Here is a 13,244-nt window from a genome sequence, read left to right on the forward strand (position 1 = left end):
AGAAAAAAAATTGATTAAAATGATTCTTATTCAGAATAGATTAAGAAATAAATCAAATATATAAATGAATTAAGAAAAAGAAATTTTATCAAACAAGAATTATTCCTACACATACAACAATAACAACAGACTTCTGAGGGCAGAGATAGCGAGCTGGAGAACTGCTAAGAGTGTTCAAATAGCTTCGAGGACTAAGACTATTTCGAAATATATCGTGTGTCGCTTTGCATGATGGTTTGAAAATAATTGTTTTATTTCTATTATTTGCCGATTTTCACTGTTGAAAGTCCATCTTAGATACGTTTTGAAATAATTGCTCGAATTATCTCAACAAAGTCCATCTGTCTTACATACCATACTGAAATGACGCGCACAGTTTGTACAATCGGTAAGTTTGTAAGGCCGTGGTGTGAACGATCTGCACGTATCATTGGGCTTATTTGATCCTGTACAGAGCGATTCTTACAGGGAACGGTTTGCACGGAACGGTGAACGGTATGCACGGAACGACGAACGGTTTGCACGGAACGGTGAGCGGTCTGTACGGAACGGTGAGCGGACTGCACGGAACGCTGAACGGTCTGCACGGAACGGTGAGCGGTTTACACGAAACTCTGAACGATCTGCACGGAACACTGAACGGTTTGCATGGAACGGTGAATGATTTGCACAGAACGGTTTGCACGGAACGGTGAAAGCTTTGCACGAAACAATGAACGGTTTGCACGGAACGGTGAACGCTTTGTACAGAACAGTGAACGGTTTGCACGGGACGGTGAACGGTTTTCACGGAACAGTGAACGGTCTGTACGGAACAAAACGAAATGCTTTGGAGATGTAGTAGGTCTTCAGGGTCTATTGTGAATCCTATGTTCCCATCTCTATCACAATTCGTGGTCTTAATCTTAGAATAAACCTGACAATCGTGACCTTAATCTTGGAATAATCCTGACAATCGTGGTCTTAATCTTGGAATAATCCTGACAATCGTGGTCTTGATCTGGGAATAATCCTGACAATCGTGGTCTTAATCTGGGAATAATCCTGACAATCATGTTGATCATACAAAATGTGTTGACTGTCAAAAATTTTCAACGATCAACACAATAAATTATTTGATCGTGACAATCTTATCTTTTACCTTTATTTTACTCTTCAGCTGGGATTAGCTTTGTATTTTACACAAAATGAAATACAACTTCATGCCATCAATTGGGGAGGGGGCTCCTTACATCCCTCATATTTGACGCTGACAGGAAATCAGAGTTTATTTTTATTGCTTTGTGTTGTTCTTTTCGGAATATTTAGTGAGCTTCATGTTCTTGGACCTTCAATTCCTGTTGAAATTTCAAAACTTCAATGTCTGATCATTTCGACATTCCACCCCAACCCCAACCCACCCCAACCCCAAAAGCTTACTAAAGACACTAGTGACTAGTTTGTTTTTGTTTTCACCAGATTGTGAAACTACGAACCAAACGTAATACCTGTAGCGATAAAAACAAACGGAGGTGTACAACTACACATGCGCTAATTGAATCATGCGCAGAACAAGTTGCTCTGTAAATCAAAGGATGTGTTTGTATTACATAGATCTGTGGCTGTTCGTGGCACGCTAATACTAATTCTGACTACGGATTACTCCGTTTACCTGATCAATATATTCGGCTTACGGCGGGTGTAACTCCTTGACACCTTTTCATATAATGTAAAGTTGGTATAACATTTGTATTGTCAAACATTTAAACCACATTTTTATAGTCAGACTTTTGTATGAAAGGTAAAGATAACGAGGAGTGATGAATCTCGTAACTCCTATGAGCAAAACAAAATAGATAGTTGGGCAATCACGGACCCCTGGACACACCAGAGGTGGGATAAGGTGCCTAGGAGGAGCAAGCATCCCCTGTCGACCGGTCACACTCGCCGCGAGCCCTATATTTGATCAGACAATCGGAGTTATCCGTAGTCAAAATTGGTGTGCCAAGAATGGCATTATAATCGGTATGAAACACGTCAGACAGCATGATAGGTTGTATTGGCAAAGTAGATCATTATAACGACCATATAATTTGAGAAATGCTGACTTTAAATGAGACTGTTGAAAACCCTGCGCCATCTATTTGTTTGTCAGTAGCTTGCTTCGATTTAAAATCTGACCATAAGCAGAACAAGCTTTTGCGTATGGAATCAGTTGACAGATATAAACACCATATACAGGTGATAATGGAATATTGCTACATAAATATTGGAAGTTGACGATGGAGAAGCTAAAATCATCCATTTTGTCATAAAGTTGAGTTGTTAGTTTGCCGTTAAGATCTACTTTCAATAAAATATCTAAGTATGAAGCAGAAGTGGACGACTCCGTGGTGTCTTTTATTTCGAGTTCACTGGGATATATAGAATCAAAATTTGAATGAAAATTATTATTGTTAATAGAGAATACGTCGCCGATATATCTAAATGTCGAATTGAAGGCCACAGCAAGAGATTTTTCTTCTCGCTTAGAAGTTTTTGAATAAATTCTGCTTCATGTGAATATAAAAACAGGTCAGGTAACAAAGGAGCACAATTCGTGTCCATGGGGCTGAACTTCAGCATATTTTTTTTTCAACTTTAGGGTACGTGTGCGTGGAATCAGAGTGATGTTTAACAAAGTAATTTTTTAGATGACTGATCACTAGATAGAAATATTTGCGTTTTCAATTTTTGTTGAAGAAGCAACTATCTATGAAGTAAATATTTAAAGTCTAGTCTTTAATTTATCGTGAGGAATGGTCGTGTAAAGTGTTGAAAAGTCATACGATTTGATGTTGTTGATTTGAGAAAAGTTTTGCGATTTCACGTTTTCTGAAAGTTCTTCACATTTTTATAAGAATCTACATTTGATTTACACCACTTCTGGCATATGAAATCGCACAGTACGTTTATAGCATTCACGTAATCAAACATTTATATAACATTTGTATAGTTATAAAATGGTATCACATTTCTATAATCAGACATACAGTCAGGCATTTATACAACATTATATAGTCAGATATTTAAACATTACTGGATATAGTAAGATATTTATACAACATTATATAGTTAGATATTTGTACAACATTACAGACTGTATATAGTAAGATATTTATTCAATATTATATTGTAAGATATTTATATAACATTTATATCGTCAGACATTTATACAGCAATTATATAGTCAGGCATTTGTACAACATTTTATAATTAGATATTTATACAACATTTATATAGTCAGATATCTATACAGCATTTATATAGTCAGACATTTATAGAACAATTATATAGTCAGACATTTCTACAAAATTGATATCGTCAGACATTTATACAACATTTATATAGTCAGACATTTATAGAACATTTATATAGTCAGACATTTATACAACATTTATATAGTCAGACATTTCTACAAAATTTATATCGTCAGACATTTATACAACATTTATATCGTCAGACATTTATACAACATTTATATCGTCAGATATTTATACAACATTTATATCGGCAGACATTTATAGAACAATTATATAGTCAGACATTTATACAGCAATTATATAGTCAGACATTTATACAACATTTATATAGTCAGATATTTATACAACATTTATATAGTCAGACATTTACACAACATTTGTATCGTCAGACATTTATAGAACAATTATATTGTCAGACATTTATACAACATTTATATCGTCAGACATTTATACAACATTTATATCGTCAGACATTTATACAACATTTATATCGTCAGACATTTATACAACATTTATATCGTCAGACATTTATACAACATTTATATAGTCAGATATCTATACAGCATTTATATAGTCAGATATTTATACAACATTTATATCGGCAGACATTTATAGAACAATTATATAGTCAGACATTTATACAGCAATTATATAGTCAGATATTTATACAACATTTATATAGTCAGATATTTATACAACATTTATATAGTCAGATATTTATAGAACAATTATATAGTCAGACATTTCTACAAAATTAATATCGTCAGACATTTATACACCATTTATATCGTCAGACATTTATAGAACATTTATATAGTCAGACATTTATAGAACATTTATATAGTCAGACATTTATACAACATTTATATAGTCAGACATTTCTACAAAATTTATATCGTCAGACATTTATACCACATTTATATAGTCAGACATTTCTACAAAATTTATATCGTCAGACATTCATACATTATATAATCATATATTTATGCATCATTATGTAGTCATATATTTTATTCAACATTTGTATAGACATAAATATTATATCTATATAACATTTGATAGTCAGATATTTATTCAAAGGTATTTTTTCAGATATCTATACAACATTATATAGTCAAATTTTTACACAATATTCATATAATCAGATATTATATATCAGTTGTATTATATATCAGGTGTTCCAGGGGTCCGTGTTTGCCCAAATCTCTATTTTGTATTGCTTATAGGAGTTATGAGATTGAACACTGTTCGTTATCTTCACCTTTCATATTCACACAACATTTATATAGTGAGACATTTTTATAACATTATATATCCAGATATTTTTACAAGTTCTATTATTTGATGAAATGTCGTAACTTATCAGTGGTCATGCATTTGAACAACTCAAGTCTGAACAGTGTATAATTTCACAACCATTCTTTCTCCTACGTATTTGAAAAAGTTAAGACACAATGCTCAGGGGAAAAACCTAAATAAAGCGCAGGTGATGAAGACGCTGCAATAAACACAGACACAAAGAAAGCTGACAGAGAAATCCTGATAATGCACCTGAGAAGTCATTCGCCAACATTGTGTAATATATTTTTTTGTACTGTGAAACAATGAGGATTTTCTTCACGAAATACATATATAGCCACTGAATCCAATTTCTAATGTGATAGACATGGCAGGACGACACCTGTTTCTATTAATACGATTAACAGGTAAAATTCTGTACGTCATTCCCTTGGTGGAAGAACGAAATCAGAGATAAGTTAACAGTAGCCTTTCAGCTCTCCGACACATCTACCATGTCGATAAGTCCGATTTATATCACGGTTAATGTCTTTTGTGCAATTTTAGGACTCTTGATAATCGTTATAAACGCTGTCGCCATTTTCCTGATTTTCCGCAGAAGCCGGGACTGGGAAAACATACACTGTTTCATAGCAAACCTGGCCGTGGCGGATGGACTGACAGGATTCCTCATCTTGGCCAACGTGGTCTATAATTTAAACAGACATCAGATATTCTACGAGTGCATCTTCCGTTTGTCGGCTATGAACAGCGTGATTTTTGCCTCTGTCTTCATTCTCCTTGGAGTGACATGTGACCGCTACGTTAAAATCATGTTCCCATTGCGATATACAAAATTCATGAATGAAATCATTGTCAAAATATGTATCTGTATTGTTTGGACAATATCGACCATAAATATTGTAATTCCTTTTCTGTTTTGGATCCATGGTGACGTCACACTCAACCTCTGTAGCTATTTCATCGTCCTGAAGAAACAGTACCTGATAAGTTATTGCTTAACAATTTTCTGTGAGATGTTGCTACAATTGTTTATGTACGGGCACATCTTTGTTGTGGCCGTCGCACAAAATCGCAGATCAGATGCCATGACCGCTGGTCAGTTTCGGCACCAATCTTCACAGCGAGCAGTGATAAACCACATCGTTAAGCCTAGTCGGACCATATTTACAATGGTGGGAATCAAATTCTTTACGATGATACCAGTCGGTATGTTGATATTTTTTAAAGCAATCAATCTTTATCAACTTCATACCAGATTCTTTTTCTGAACATTATGCAGTACAGAAAGCCAATGTAATTTAAACATTTATTGCAATATCGATTTTGAAATTGTAAAGATGCACTTATTGTGTTGATTTCATCATTGACTTTTCTGATTAACGTGATTGAGATGAAGATAAAGATTTAAGTTATGAACATGGGATGTTTACTCCTAGGCACTTGATCCCACCTCTGGTGTGTCCAGGGTCCATGTTTACCCTGCTCTTAATTTTGTATTCTTTATGGGATATTTGAGATTGATCACTGTTCGTCATTATCATTTTTCATGCAGCGTTATTTACCCCCCTTTTTAATAAAACGATGCAATTTTAAAGACCATTACGCCACATACGCAATAGCGAAATCCATAGTTCAGTATGTAATACATGTGTATTTGACAGCAACGTGTCATGCATTTTTATTTGTACGTTTAGCATTTATATATAATATCTGCATCACTGGGTGGAATACTGGCGCGATTCATACCGAATGTTAAGCCAATCATTACATACAGATTTTGACTACGGATTACTCTATTTACCTGATCAAAGTACAGACTCACGGCGGTTGTCACCGGTCTACGAGGAATGCTTACTCCTCTTAGGCACCGGGTATGTCCCTGGTCCGTGTTTACCCTGTTCTTCTCTTAATTACGTATTCATTATAAGCTTCATGACATTGATCACCGTTCGTTATCTTATTCATTTACTACTACTTAGATATAAGTGTTAAACATTACTGTATTTACAAATTCAAATAGGAAAATGAACTTTTCTATCCCTTTTTAATTACGACTTGCTTTCATAATATAGTAAGTAAAATTCTTTACATATGTGGCTAGTATGTCCACGCGTCCTTGTTTGCCCTCCACTTAATTTTGTATTCTTCATAGGTATTATGAGTTTGATCACTGTTCGTTATCTGCACCTGTTCAATATCTACAGGTATTATGAGTTTGATCACTGTTCGTTATCTGCACCTGTTCAATATCTATAGGTATTATGAGTTTGATCACTGTTCGTTATCTGCACCTGTTCAATATTTATAGGAATTATGAGATTGATATACACCTGCATATGGTGTTTATATCTCTCAACTGATTCGATACTCAAAAGCTTGTTCTGCGTATATTCAGTTTTTTATACCGAGGCAAGCTACTGACAAACAAGTTGATGGTACAGGGGTTTCGACAGTCTCGATTGAAGTCAGCGTTTCGCAAATTCTATGGTCGTTATAACGATCTAGTTCGTCAATACAGCCTATCACTGGGTCAAATGCTCTCTAATGTGCCTCATAGTGAAATATGTCGACACCACAATTTTAGCTACCACACCTACGCTGATGACACTCAAGTTTATCTGGTGATCAAGCCGCTTGATAACTGGAACAATATATCCAGACGCCTTGAGGCTTGTTTGTCAGATATAAGTGTGTGGATGAGCTCAAATATGTTAAAATTAAACCAGGACAAAACCGAACTTATCGTGTTTGCGCCTCGACATCGAGTGAACGAACTAAAAGATTGTCGTCTTTCGTTTGATGGATCCGTTGTGCATGATGTTTCGTTTGTTAAAAACCTAGGTGTATTTTTTGACAGAACACTACGAAAACAGGCAACTGCTATATCAAAGGCATGCTTTTTTCAGATCCGAAATATTGGACGCATAAGACCATTCATTACTGAAGACGCCTGCAAGACTTTGGTCAGTTCGCTAGTGACTTCGTGTTTAGACTATGGAAACGCCCTTTTCTATGGTGTTAATTCTGACATAGTGTCAAAGTTACAGCGTGTGCAGAATTCAACAGCACGGCTGATTACCAGAACTAAGAAAAATGAGCACATAACACCAGTTTTAGTGAAACTCCATTGGCTTCCAGTACATTTCAGGGTTCAGTACAAACTGTTAATGTACACATTTAAAGCTCTCCACGGTCTTGCACCTGTCTACCTCGAAAGACTGGTCAGTCCATACAATCCATCAAGGTCTTTACGATCCGAAAACGCCATGCTTATTCAAACACCAAGAGTTAAGACCAAAACGTATGGCGACAGAAGGTTTGACAAAGCAACCGCCACACTCTGGAATAACCTTCCAAGTTACATCCGCAACGAAAATTCTTTCGAACTTTTCAAGAAAAATTTAAAAACTTACTTCTTCAGACTTGCTTATCACGATTTTATGTAAGCCATTTCCAGTGACAGTATTAATATTCTTTTTTATGAAACCTTTTTGTATGTATTTTCTGTACTTTAATCACGATTTTGTGTAAGCCAGTGCTAGAATTCATATTCTTTTAATGAAACGAATATTTTTGTTTTACACTGTTTTAGATATGTTCAATTTTTAATCGTAGTTTATTGTTATTTTAATGTAAAGCGCTTAGAGTAATTTTTTTATTATATAATGCGCTATATAAATACTGTAAATAATAATAATAATACTGATTGTTAGGCCGTTCTTGACACACTGATTTTGACTACGGATAACTCCATTTACCTGATGAGGATATAGGGCACACGGCGGGTGTAACCGGTCGACAGGGGATGTTTACTCCCCCTAGGCACCTGATCCCACCCCTGGTGTGTCCAGGGGTCCGTGTTTGCCTATCTACTTTGTATTGCTTATAGGAGTTATGAGATTCATCACTGTTCGTTGTCTTCGCCTTTCATTGATCACTGTTCCTTATCTTCACTTGAGTATGCTCAGTATTCGACAGCAATTAATCGTAGACTTCATGTACATGGACCTGCATTCGTTAGGTTCTATCCAACATACATCATATCCCAAAAAACCCCACTAAGGATTCTTCATACCCTGCAAGTTAAAGATTTACAATATGTGGATTTTTTACTTTCATACCCTGCACGTTAAAGATTTACAATATGTGGCATTTTTTACCTCCATACACTGCACATTAAAGATTTACAATATGTGGATTTTTATCTTAGATTTACTATATCTGGATTTTTTACCTTCATACCCTGCACGTTAAAGATTTACAATATGTGGATTTTTTACCTTCAGACACTGCACATTAAAGATTTACAACATGTGGATTTTTTTTACTTCCATACACCGCACATTGAAGACTTCCAATCTGTGTTTTTTAACTTTCATAACGATCTAGTTTGTCAATACAACCTATCATTTGATCAAATGCTATCTGACGTGTTTCATACCGCTTGTTAGGCCGTTCTTGGCACACAAAATATGACTACGGATGACTCCGTTTAACTGCTTAAGATATAGGGCTCACAGAGGGTGTGACCGGTCGACAGGGGATGTTTACTCCTCCTACGCACTTGATCTCATCTCTGGTATATCTAGGGGTCCGTGTTTGCCCAACTCCCCTTTTTGTATTGCTTATACGAGTTATGAGATTGATCACTGTTCGTTATCTTCACCTTTCATACCGCACATTAAAGAGTTCAAATATGTGGGTTTTTTAGCATCATATATTGCACATTGAAGAGTTCCAATATGTTTTTTTTACCATTATGCACTGCACATTAAAGATTTCCAATATGTTTTTTACCGTCATGCACTGCACATTGAAGATTTCCAATATGTGTTTACCGTCATGCACTGCACTTTGAAGATTTCCAATATGTGGTTTTTACCTTCAAACACTGCAGATTAAAGGTTTCCAAATAAGAATTAATGATCGCGTTTTCGTGTATGTTGCAGGAAAACGTCCTATGTCTCGAAAATTGAAATATAAAAGCCTGGGCGTTGTTTAAAACATGCAATTTTCTATTTAGCCAGCTATATGTAAACAAAAGCATGGCACGAGCCTTGATTGAATAACAAACAATTGTGAGTGTTTTATTTCACTTCCAACTCTAAAACCAATCTTCAAGATGTTCAAAGTTTTGTTGACTATTAAAAATACTTCAGTTAAGCTTTGTAAACAATAAAATAGGAAAATTGAAATATTCAGCTCAATCGTGTCCATGCTCCTCTAACGGATCAAGAAAAACTGGTCTGTGCATTGCCATGTTTACATGTGTATCATCGCTCTCGGAATGCGCATGATTGGTTTATACTGAATGACAAATGTTCTTCAGGCACAACTATGTCGATTGATTTTTTATTATTACAAAATTGAATTATCAGTCATCGACTTTATTGTTGCATTAGCAAAACTAAGTGCAAGTGAGATGTGTATGATTTTTTCCATAATTAGTTAAATACATATGAAGGTATATCATAGAATAATGACCGCGGTATTCCTTTGATCTTCGCAATAACAGTGGTAGAATATGTGTTTATGACCTTCATATGCCATACATTGGAGATTTCTCATGTATGTTTTACCATCATTCGATGTACATTGAAGACTTCCAATATGTGTTTTTTACCTTTTATAACGATCTAGTTTGCCAATACAACCTATCATTTGATCAAATGCTGTCTGACGTGTTTCATACCGCTTATTAGGCCGTTCTTGGTACACAAAATATGACTACGGATGACTCCGTTTAACTGCTTAAGATATAGGGCTCACAGAGGGTGTGACCGGTCGACAGGGGATGTTTACTCCTCCTACGCACTTGATCTCATCTCTGGTATATCTAGGGGTCCGTGTTTGCCCAACTCCCCCTTTTGTATTGCTTATACGAATTATGAGATTGATCACTGTTCGTTATCTTCACCTTTCATACTGCACATTAAAGAGTTCAAATACATGTATGTGGGTTTTTTAGCATCATATATTGCACATTGAAAAGTTCCAATATGTTTTTTTTACCATCATACACTGTACATTGAAGATTTCCAATATGTGTTTTACCGTCATGCACTGCACTTTGAAGATTTCCAATATGTGGTTTTTACCTTCAAACACTGCAGATTAAAGGTTTCCAAATAAGAATTAATGATCGCGTTTTCGTGTATGTTGCAGTATAACGTCCTTGTCTCGAAATTTGAAATATATACTACTCAAAATTTGATAAGGATCATAGATATTTTTCTGTTTAAAAAATTAATAACTGCATAACTGGCAATATTGCGTCCAAGTGAAATAAAAAACGTCTTCAACAAATTTGCACGTGCATTTCATGCCATGGGAAATGCGTTTCTCATCACAGTTTATGCTTTTGCTACCATTGCACGATTTTCACTCAGGCATTGGTGTCTGATTCTTTCTAAAATTTCTAACTCACTTGAGTGTTTACACTACGTTTATCAACACAATGCCCTCTCAACGTGTGAGGCGTCGCCTGACGACAGAACAACTGGGCAGATGTATTGGAATGCTTGACGCTGGCTATTCACAACGTGACGTTGCAAATGCACTAAACGTCAGCCAGAGCGTTGTAAACAGGGCCTGGAACCGACAGCAAACTTTTGGTACAGCAGCACACCGACATGGGGATGGTCGTCAGAGGTCGACAACCCAACGCCAAGACCATTTTGTGGCTCTTCAGGCACGACGCCATCCCTTCTGGACAGCAACCAGCCTACGTAACGACCTCCTGAACGCCTCGGGGGTGAATTTGTCCACTCAGACGATACGGAATTGGCTTCGCAATGCAGGTCTCAACTCGAGAAGGGCATGTGTTCGAGTCCCTTTGACTGTTCGACACCGGCGGGAGCGATTGGACTGGGCTGAAGATCTTGTCACTTGGACACAGAACGATTGGGTTCAAGTTCTGTTCACCGATGAGTCCAGGTATTGTTTGGACTTTACAGACAGGAGACACCGAGTGTGGCGACGACAACGTGAACGTTTCCATGATGCCAACATCAGTGAACATGACCGTTATGGTGGTGGTTCCATCATGGTCTGGGGTGGAATCAGCAGGGATGGAAGAACAGATCTTCATGTCCTGGAGAGAGGAACAATGACGGGGTTGCGGTACCGGGATGAGATCCTCGATGTTTACGTCAGACCCTACGCTGGTGCTGTTGGCCCTGAGTTCATCCTGATGGATGATAACGCCCGTCTTCATCGCGCCAGGGTGGTGGAGCAGTACCTTCAGCAGGAGACAATTGTCCGTTTGGACTTGCTAGCGCGCTCGCCGGACTTGAACCCGGTTGAGCATGTATGGAACATGCTGCAGGTTGCCCTTTCACGCCGTAGAGCACAACCCACGACTTTGTCAGAGCTCGGAAACGCCCTCGTGGAAGAGTGGAACAACCTTCCCATTGGAAACATCCGGGTGCTTATTGACAGCATGGCTCGACGTTGTCAAGCCGTCATTGATGCAAGGGGAGGCCATACCCGGTATTGACACTTCATCGACTAAGTGTAATGATGGACTATCCCCAAAAACTGTGTAATTCTTTCTCTGGTTTACTGTTAACTTTTTGTATTGAAATGCCTTTTGGTGTTGTTATCAGATTTCAAGCATTCCGTATTGATAAAAGTTCATGAAGTTCATGAATTTTCATTCATAACCTGAGTAAACACGTTTCTGAGTCAAATTTATGTCTTTTGTTATGTTAGTGGTAAATTACACACATATAACCTAGTGATCCTTATCAAATTTTGAGTAGTATATAAAAGCCTAGGCGTTGTTTAAAACATGCTATTTTCTATTTAGCTAGCTATATGTAAACGAAAGCATGGCACGAGCCTTGATGAATAACAAACAATTGTGAGTGTTTTATTTCACTTCCAACTCTAAATGTTCAAAGTTTTGTTGACAATTAAAAATACTTCAGATAAGAATTGTAAACAATAAAAGTGGAAAAGTGAAATATTCAGCTCAATCGTGTCCATGCTCCTCTAACAGATCAAGAAAAACTGGTCTGTGCATTGCCATGTTTACATGTGTATCATCGCTCTCGGAATGCGCATGATTGGTTTATACTGAATGACAAATGTTCTTCAGGCACAACATATGTCGATTGATTTTTTATTATTACAAAATTGAATTATCAGTCATCGACTTTATTGTTGCATTAGCAAAACCAAGTGCAAGTGAGATGTGTATGATTTTTTCCATAATTAGTTAAATACATATGAAGGTATATCATAGAATAATGACCTCGGCATTCCTTTGATCTTCGCAATAACAGTGGTAGAATATGTGTTTATGACCTTCATATGCCATACATTGGAGATTTCTCATGTATGTTTTACCATCATTCGATGCACATTAGAGATTTCCAATATGCGTTTATTACCTTCATATGCTGCACATCGAAGCTTTTCAACATGTACCTTAGAATTTTTGTGCGCTGCACATTGAAAAGTGGCCCTTAGTGTATTTTAATTATGAGGTAATAAATAGATGTGATTTTGGTAAAAGATTACTCCTCCTAGACACCTGATCCAATCTCTGGTATATCCAGGAGTCCGTGTTTGTCCAATTCTCTATTTGAGCTCTAAAACTTCATAGTTATTTCGGATTTCAAACATTTCGGTTGAGCATCACTGAAGAGACATTAT

This window comes from Ostrea edulis, chromosome 3 (assembly GCF_947568905.1).
Source record: "Ostrea edulis chromosome 3, xbOstEdul1.1, whole genome shotgun sequence".
NCBI lineage: Eukaryota > Metazoa > Mollusca > Bivalvia > Ostreida > Ostreidae > Ostrea > Ostrea edulis.